Source organism: Rhinopithecus bieti, unplaced genomic scaffold (assembly GCF_001698545.2).
Source record: "Rhinopithecus bieti isolate Rb0 unplaced genomic scaffold, ASM169854v2 scaffold_4981, whole genome shotgun sequence".
In the NCBI taxonomy this organism is placed as follows: domain Eukaryota; kingdom Metazoa; phylum Chordata; class Mammalia; order Primates; family Cercopithecidae; genus Rhinopithecus; species Rhinopithecus bieti.
Genome location: NW_016805130.1, coordinates 2,024,795 through 2,033,826, shown reverse-complemented (window position 1 = coordinate 2,033,826; position 9,032 = coordinate 2,024,795). Strand labels below are relative to the sequence as shown.

The following is a 9,032-nucleotide window of genomic DNA, read 5'->3' as shown; positions in this document are numbered from 1 at the left end:
CTCTTTGGATTAGAATTGAAATTTCGATTTACTTTTATATGTATTGAAAGTATAGAAATGCAGCTATTCAGGCCATTATTAAAGAGAAGAAAAGAAAGAAAAAACAAAAGAAAAAACTTAAAATAGACCATTCCAGATGGTGATCTACCCTTCCCCCCAATTATCACAAAAGGAGCTATAATCACTAATTTATTCTTAATAATAATGGTTACTGGTACCCTTACAATAATGTACAATCCAATGTTTAAAAATTATACCACTTGAGTTTGGTTTGATCCTATAAATTTTCAACAAATGTCTTAAAAAGCAGGCTGATTAGTTTGGAACCAGACTACAAGTAGAGCTAACATTTGGTGAATAAGAAAACATCACATTACATTTTGGATGTATGAAAGAAAACTTGACCATTTGAAGATAAATGAATAAAGAAATGTACTATAGATACTACTTTAGGAAAACACTGTTTGGTAAGTGTTCCAGTCTGATATTTTAAGTGTGTACTTCCTATACTTGTATAAAAATCTTTGATGTTTGCAACAATACTGTGATTTTTTTTAAGTGGATTTCTTTTGCAAATGAACATGATCATTGCAAGTTGATACAGCAGTTTCCAGGAAATGAATGCATTCTTTGTAGAATAGGGGTGGGAGATTACATATTTATATTTTAAAATTCATTTCGATTGCAAGTGTTTCTGCCTCTCTTGAGATGATAGTGATAATATTTTAAAAATCACATTTAAAAAATTACTTTCTTCCATATTGGGGTCCTCACAATCAAAAGCTGTTGTTCCACCACCACCATAGTCTTCTGCCAGTGGAGTAACTTAAGGATGCTGTTCTTTTTCTTCTTCCCCATACCCCACTAATTGGGGTTGAAGTTGTGTGTATTTTCTTGATGGTAACACTATTTCATAGAAATGCTTTGCCTTGAAATTAGTGTATGCGTTTATATTTGAAATTTCAAAATCAGATTTCAGTTGTCAAAATAGTGACTTTGCTCAAAAGTCACTATTTTACTTATATATTTAAATCAAAGATCTATTTTATGTAGTCTCTTGTATGTTGACTATGTGCTATTCTGATTCATTAGGTAAGTTTGTTTTCTTTTCTTTTTAGTAGTCGTGAAAGGTGCCAAATTGGCAGAGGCTCACGTTTCTTCTCTTTACACCAAACAGGTATTATAAAGAAAGTAAATCTTTCAAAGGCCAGTTAAATCTCCATGCTGATTTTTGGCTTTATAATTTGATTAGTATGTTTTAGCCTGATATTTCAAAATTTAAAAATTCCCTTATAATGTAACTGAAAATACATATTCTGTTTATTTCAGTCCATGAATAGCTAATCTGTTTTCCTAGCCTAAAATTTCCAAGTAACCTAGAACTTAAAATATTTTAAGTTTAAATATGTTGCTTTTAATGAATCAGAAGACAAATATGTTTCAGTGTGGTCCCAAAGAATGGAGATTAAATCTTATGAACATTAATTAGGTTTACAGTTATATCATCATAGTATTAATATGATCTTAATTATAAATATTACTTACTATTAAGTTGCTACTGAATATTTTACTTGTTTATAAATACTAGTACTCTACATGTACTTTCATATGTTCTCATTTAAAACTTAGGAAGGAGTTATTAATTTCCATTTTACAGATAAGGAAACTTAGGCTAATAGAGATGGGATGTTTTGCCCAGTCATAGCTAGTGGGTGAAAATAGATTTGAATTCAAGTATTCTGATTTCAGTGCCAACTTTTTTTTTTTTTTTTTTTTAAACTCTATGTTGTTGCTGCTTTCCTAATTATTGATGGAGTGGAACATGAGATTGTGTTTATAGTAAATATGGTAGTTCTTGCCTCAAAGGTACTGCACAAAATTAGTAGACATTCTACTTGGTCATTCGCCAGTTCATACTTATACCCTCCCTTTTAATACAGCACTTTGTTCATATCTCTGTTACAGTACTTACATTGTAATATAATTTATCTGGTTTATGTCTGTCTTCCCCACTAGATTACAAGCTCCTCTAGGAAGGTGGACCATGTCTTATTCATCATTTTATCTCTAGTGCTTATCACAAAGCCAGGCTTATAGTGGGCACTCAAATGTTTGTTGGATGAATTAATGAATGAATGAATGCATATTTAAATATCCAATCATAGAGTGACAAATACCTCCCTTGTTAATTCTTATCAATTTTCCAAAAATCTCTTGAAGATACCCTCAGTCACTGGGAGCATTTTACTAAGCAATTGATACAGTTCAAGTTTGTCACTGGTGGAGTAACAAGTACTGATGGAGGTATACACATATGTAGACTTCGTGGAGTTTCCACAACATTTAGTAAGGCATTAATATTTTGGGGTAATAAATGTTGTAGTCTGTTTCAGAGGTAAAATACACTTTTCGTTTCTGTCAGTGTGTATGATTAGAAATACTAAGAGTCACCAGTCTAGTCCATCCCACTAATTTTTATATCCAAAGGTGACCTAGTTTAGAATACTAGACAAGGTTTATAAGAGATTTAGCTTTTGGTCCCAGTTCTGCAACTTAACTCTGTGGCCTTAGGCAAGTCTCTTGCCTTATCCAGGGTTGTTTCCTTGTCTGTAAAGTAAAAAGAGTTGGACTAGATGATCTCTAAGGTCCCTTTTACATCTGTAGTTTCCCTGGTACTGTATTCGTGTTTGATACAAAACAATTTAATATAAGCCAGTTCTCCTTGTTGTCGTCATTGTTTTCTATCATTTTATCATTGGAAGCAACTTGGATTTGGTTATGATAATTTATATGATGCCGCTTGGTACAATTTTGTGTATAGTGTTCCTACATGCTTGCATTTGCCAGCACGAATCACTTTCAGCCTATAAAATAGAGATGAACTTCTGTATTCACTAGCACTTCCTTTTCCCAATTGTAACTTTTCATTTTCTGTCTAAATTCAGAGGTTTAAAGTAGAAGTACTTGCTAGTAATGCAGATACAGTCAGTTCTCTCACCAGTATGGATTTAAATTCTCCTTTCCATCTCAGTTTATTCTTTAAAACAAAACAAAACAAAACAATATGCTACCTAAAACTAGAAACACATTTTTTAATTCTGCAGCTCTCCTAATGGATTATTTTGCTTTAGTACAGACCTGGGCTGCAGACTGATTTGGGAGTTGGAAAAGGATTGAGGACAGCAATGTAGGTCACCTCTTCCTACAGGAAAAAATTGAGGAACATTGTGTATTACTGGTTAAAAGATTGATTAGGATTATTTCAAGGGATGGTTGAGTTGTCGTTTTACATATTTCACCCAATATTTTGTGTCTCTACTTAAGCAGTGTTGTTTTAAATGTTACTGGATAATTGTAACATATCAAATTAAATTTTATATTTAACTGATACCAAGCATTCGATGAAAACATGTTGCAGGAGTGGGAGAATATTCCATAGCTTTTGTTTTATTGTGATTTGATTAAGTATGACAACTAATAGTTTAAAGACAGGACTTCACTGTTTTAGCTGATTTCCTGTAGAAAGTGTGGCTAAGTTTAATGGAAAGAAATGTCTTCTTACTAGAACTGATTTTGGGGGAGTCTATCCACTCTTACTTGGAACACTAACCGTTGCCTATAAGGGTTCAAAAAGGAAGCAACAGTTGCTTATTTGGTATGTTGAAATATCACTGGCTATTTTAGAGTATGAAGCAAACTTTATCAATGTTTTCTTTCTTTTCCCCCTTACAATGTAGACTAACGATAAAAAACTAGTTTTAGTTCTTCTAGAATTTATATCAATTTTGTAAGCTCCACCCAACACACACACACACAGACACGCCCTGCCCCACTTACAAAAGTCTATATTAGCCTTTTAAAACAAAAATTTCCTGCGTGAAATTCTGGCTTAGTTAACTTTTTGGTCTTTCTCTCGGGGCTTTTCTAGTTCTTATCAAATACTATAAATTACAAATGAAAATTTAATGCATAATTAAATTACTAGTGTACAATATTTGTAAGACAAGAAGAAAATTTCCTTTTCCCAGATCTCAGGAACTACCTTGTTCCTGTTAACTTCTTGAACTGGCTAGTTGCTCAAAGGTATGTATACAGGACTTTAGAGAAGAGCAGTTTTTAAATTTTTCCTTTCTGATCATTATATACCTATCAGATGACAACAGATAATCTTCCAAAGTTGCTACCTAAAAATCCTAGGAAAGAAACTGGTGAACATGACTGCCATTCCAAATAATTGCTAATGAAAAACATCAAACTTGCTTAGTAGAAAAACACCTAATTTGGTAATAACTTTCTTGCCGTTTATCCATATTATGTGCTTGTTACTTAATGTAATTAAAAGCATTTTAAAATTCTACTTTTTTTGGTATCTGCTTTTTATACTTGCTGCTTCCTAAATTCCTAAATTCCTCCCTCACTGTTTATTTCATTCATCTACTCATTTTCCCATCATCCAAAGTAAGCCTCTCCTTATATACCAGGCACTGTCTGATTTCCATGTATTCCTTTTATTTTTACTGTGGGCCTTTGTGCTTAGTATACTTTTACTTCATATAATGTGATTAACAAATGAAGTGATTATCATATGGAGTTTAAGAAAATTAGATGTATCTTGCAATTACTTTGAAATCTTTGGGAAACCTTAAGAAAATTGTTTCTGTTTTCATTTTTATTTACAAAGTCTTGGAATTTGTTCATGATTTCTTAAAATTTCTTTGCCTACCCACATCTCTGTGAAAATTTTCCATATCAGTTACTAGTTTTTCTAATGAAAATTTTAGACCATAGATATGTTGTATGCTGTGATCTTTTGCAGCCTAATGTTTGAAGGAAGCGTGATGCAGAGAGGTTTTGTTAAAATCATTTTAGCCCAAAGCTTTGTGTAATCTTCCTGCAACTTTGATTTTGATTTCTTTCTCAAATAGATTTTTTTAATGTTTAGAAAAGTTGGAGGTCAATTTATGATGTGATTCAAGTTTTAGATTTATTTGCTGTTTTCAAAGTTTTTTTTTAATAGTCTTCTCTTTTTCCAGCAGAGAGAGAGATCATCATTGCCTGAATTCCCTTAGCTTTGTGACTGCAAGAGCAAGACCAGTTCCTGTCTGGAGACGACTGTTACAATAATATCATCCTATTATTTCATGTTCACTCTTTATCAATTTGAACAGATGTTTACATGTACTATAATTAGCATTTTATCTCTACAGTTCTCTAAGAGTACATCTGAGTTCCAAGTGTATCTGAATGTGTGCTCTGACCTTATTCTTAAATGTTTTCTCCCTGTACTTTATAGCCATTTATTTTTTAAACACCTTAAGAAGGAATGAAAAAGTTCTCTTGGATGACATATATTCAGTCTGAGCCAAATTGAGGATTGTGTCTAGGAAATCTGTAAAGCCATATACTACTGTGTTCATTAGCATGAACAATTTAAAATGAAAATGAATTAAAAAGTTAAACATGAGTTTGGTTTTAATTTGGGGGGGATCTTAAGATGTATTTCTGGGAGTAGGATAGCCACTTAAAATAATTTTGAATAGATGATAAAGTACTTTTTTATGTAGCTGTAATAGCTTGTGCATTTCTTTCTGACTATACTTTCTGATGATGTTGCCAAGGTCATTTAGCCCAAATTTTTTTTTTAAAAATTCTTAACTCTTCAGAGCCAGAACAAAGAAAATAATTTTCCTTCTAGTGACCAAGATAATCTGTGGATTAGCAAGTCTTTTAAACTTATTGTATGTCCTTAACATAATTTTTTTCAGCATTCTTTTGGAAGCTTTTCAATCCAAGACATCAAAGATGACTTTAAAGCCAAGAGGAAATAGTGTCGTGTGCCTAAAATTGGTAAAGACTAGTTTTTATACCCCCATTTTAAGAAGTGTGTGTCCAAATTATTTATAAGCAGTATGGCTTAATAATGGCTAGAATTACTTATAAAGAATATGATTAAATCTCCATCCTAAATCATGTACCACACAAATTCCTTTCTATAATGGGCCCCCCACCCATAAGAAAATAATTTTCACTTAGTTTCTGAGTATCGTTCTAGATTCTCAGGAGGCCATCTTAAAAAAGTTGAAAGCTGTAGCTTGGTACGTAGCTATATTCAGCAAAAGTCCAATTTTTTTAGCACCTGATTTTTATTCACCCCTCGTTTTTACATTTTTATCCCAGTCATACTACGTTTACTCACCCTTCCTTCTTTTTTTTGGTGCAAAGCTGAATATTCAAATTTTTTTTCCCCTTGAGTATGCATTGCATTTGGTCATGAAAAATATAAAAAAATTAATAAACAAATCAGTCCATAATGTAAATTATCTGTTTTGATCCCAGCATTGGTTGGACCCAGCATGGTTAATTCTAGGCCTTGGGTTAAAGAAAATACATCCAATTAGAAAGTTTCTAATCATTTTACAGGACCTGGTAGCTTACAAGGCGCTTTTTTTTTTTTTTTTTTTAATTGTTAACACGACTTTTGGTTCAGCATTTGCAAACTAGCCACAGGGTGTTCATAAATATTTTCCCAAAATAGTTGAGTATTTTTAATTTTGAACAAAGAATTTTCTGCCCTACTACAGTGGCTTACTGCTAGGGTAAAGACCATTGTCTGAAGACACTAGGTGTTAACAGTGTTGATGGCTTAATGGATATGGACCACATGCCACTACCTGCAGCTTTGTCATCCTGGTGTTTTGTTTGGTTGGGTTTGGTTTTCATTTTTTGCTTTTAAAATTAAAAACAAAGCAAAACAAAATTGAAGATACCGTTGAGAATCAGAAGTCAAGATGACTCTCACGAAGATCACTGCGCTTTTTGAAAATTGCTGTGAGATTTAGTCAGTTACATATTTAAAATCCCCATATGTTGATTAATTAAAGATAAGGTTTTCATTATTTTCCTAAGTAGGATTCTCATGGAGCTATTGTAGATAACTGTACAGAATCACTTTTGTGTAATTGAACGAAGCAGTTTCCTCTGCATGATTGCATAATGAAAGCCTTTTATATATCTTTATATTTTTCAATATACTTAGATTTTACACTATTAAGCTGCTCTAGTCATGCTATATTTGTTTTTTTTAAATAGAGTTTATAAATATTTATGCTCAAAATACAGATCAACTGAATATTTTTGGTCTTGTTTACAAGATAAATCATACTTTAAAATGATACAGGCCCCTCAAGTGTCTTAGGAAAAAGTTATTGGTGCTATAAAACCTTTCAATATCATTTTTGAACCCATTGTTCAGACTGCTAGGTTTTAATCTGATTGCTTGTGATTTATGATAATGTAGCAGCAGCATAATTATAAAAGTGGTCTCTGATGTGTGGATAAAGAGCTCAGCCCATTAGAAACACATCGTAATTTAAGAATATGATGCAGAATGACCTTACACTTACTTGTGCCCAGCTTCCCAAAAAGAAAATTGTTTTGTTAAGAGGAAGGCAGTTAATTTGGCTAGAATCCAAAAACATTCAGCATGGCTGGTTTTCCCTTATTTCAAATGAAAAACTTTTAATACTAAAATACGTAATCCTGCTTTGCTTTAAATTCCCATATCCATCACTCTAGAGGAGGCATAGTGATTCTTAAATATTCACAGAACATTTGATGAGTTGTAAAGAGATGTATTATTGCATTGTAGGTTTTTGCATTGATGTGTCGAGTTTTTTGTTTTGTCCCCATGATTTCCTTCCAGCACCTTAATGAATGTTCACATGATAGAATGTTTTAAGTATCAGCAAAGCATTCATGGATGCCTGCTTTTCATTCTCAGAAGGTTAAACCTGTTTTGGGTGTGATGCTACTTCAGAACATATTGTCTGGCACAAGATTTCTTCTAATAAGTGGTTTATTTTAATGCAATGTCTGTGGACTGTTGAATTGAAAAACACCAAAGGAGTCTTCTTGTTTGGAGACTGGATTGTTCCAGTTTTAAATACCTGTGCCCATAAGTATCCCATTTCATGAATGTGTGTTGGCATGGGGAAAAAATTTCCCTGCTCTTTGAGTGGAGCGAAAGCAATTGGTTAAGCTGTAGCAGCTTTTTTGTTTATTTTTTTAAAGTGATAACTTGAACTGAGATAAAACTTGAACTAGAAAACTACTCTTGTATGCTTAGAATGTTTATAGTATTAAATGTTTATGTGGGGTTGTCAACATTTTATTATTTATAGTTGAATTATGTTTTGTTAAATCCATATTTATTATTTTATATTTTGAAAATTTTCAAAATAAAAGTCTTACTAAAAACAGTTAATGTTTTAAAATTGTCCTACATCTTGCATCAGTTATATTAATTTATACTGGAAAAAATTGCATTCATTAGGCATTACATTATTGAGAATTCTGAGAATGTTTATACAAAGAAATGACTCTACATTTCCTCTTCCCCTCTTTACCCTCCATTTTAAGTTGTATTAAGTCAATTTTGGCACCAATATGTCACTGGCTTAATGTCTCCTCCTTTCACACATACACAAATCCTCATGACCCTTCCCCCTAATTCATGACTCCTTTACTGCTTGGAAGTTTTTCTCCTTATTCCGCTTGGCAGCCAAAAAATTCTTATTGTAAGTGATAAGTGTAAAAATACTATTCTGATGTTAAAGAAGGAATGCCATAGTTCCTGAAGGGCAGTTAGACACAAAGTGCTTATAATGTCAGTTTGCAAAGCTGTTGAAAGTTTTCAGAACTTCTGTAATTTCCACAGTTCATCTGGACCATTTTTCCCCCGATCTGATTTGGCCTGCTTTTCCATCATTCAGCATGTTCATTTCATATTTAATAGTTTATTGAATGATGAATTATTTCGATTTTCATCGCATATGTATTTTCTGTCATCTGTAACGTGGTAACGTGACACTGCTGCTGCAAGAAAATACATTCTCATCAACAGATCACAAATTTGATAAAAGTCTAGTTAAAAGAGATCTAGTGAAGTAGAGGACTTTGGTTAATAATGGTTATAACAATATTTTTTTTTTTTTTTTTTTGAACGGAGTCTCGCTCTGTCGCCCGGCGGAGTG

The 9,032-nt window shown here is 32.5% G+C and overlaps 1 long non-coding RNA gene across 1 annotated transcript; it reads left to right on the top strand.

Annotated features, from left to right (window-relative positions):
- Positions 1–83: 83 nt before the first annotated feature.
- LOC108529124 (uncharacterized) lies at positions 84–8,258 on the top strand. Its single transcript, XR_001885409.1, has 3 exons — positions 84–467; positions 1,119–1,177; positions 5,034–8,258. It is a non-coding gene; the product is annotated as an uncharacterized LOC108529124 (long non-coding RNA).
- Positions 8,259–9,032: the final 774 nt, after the last annotated feature.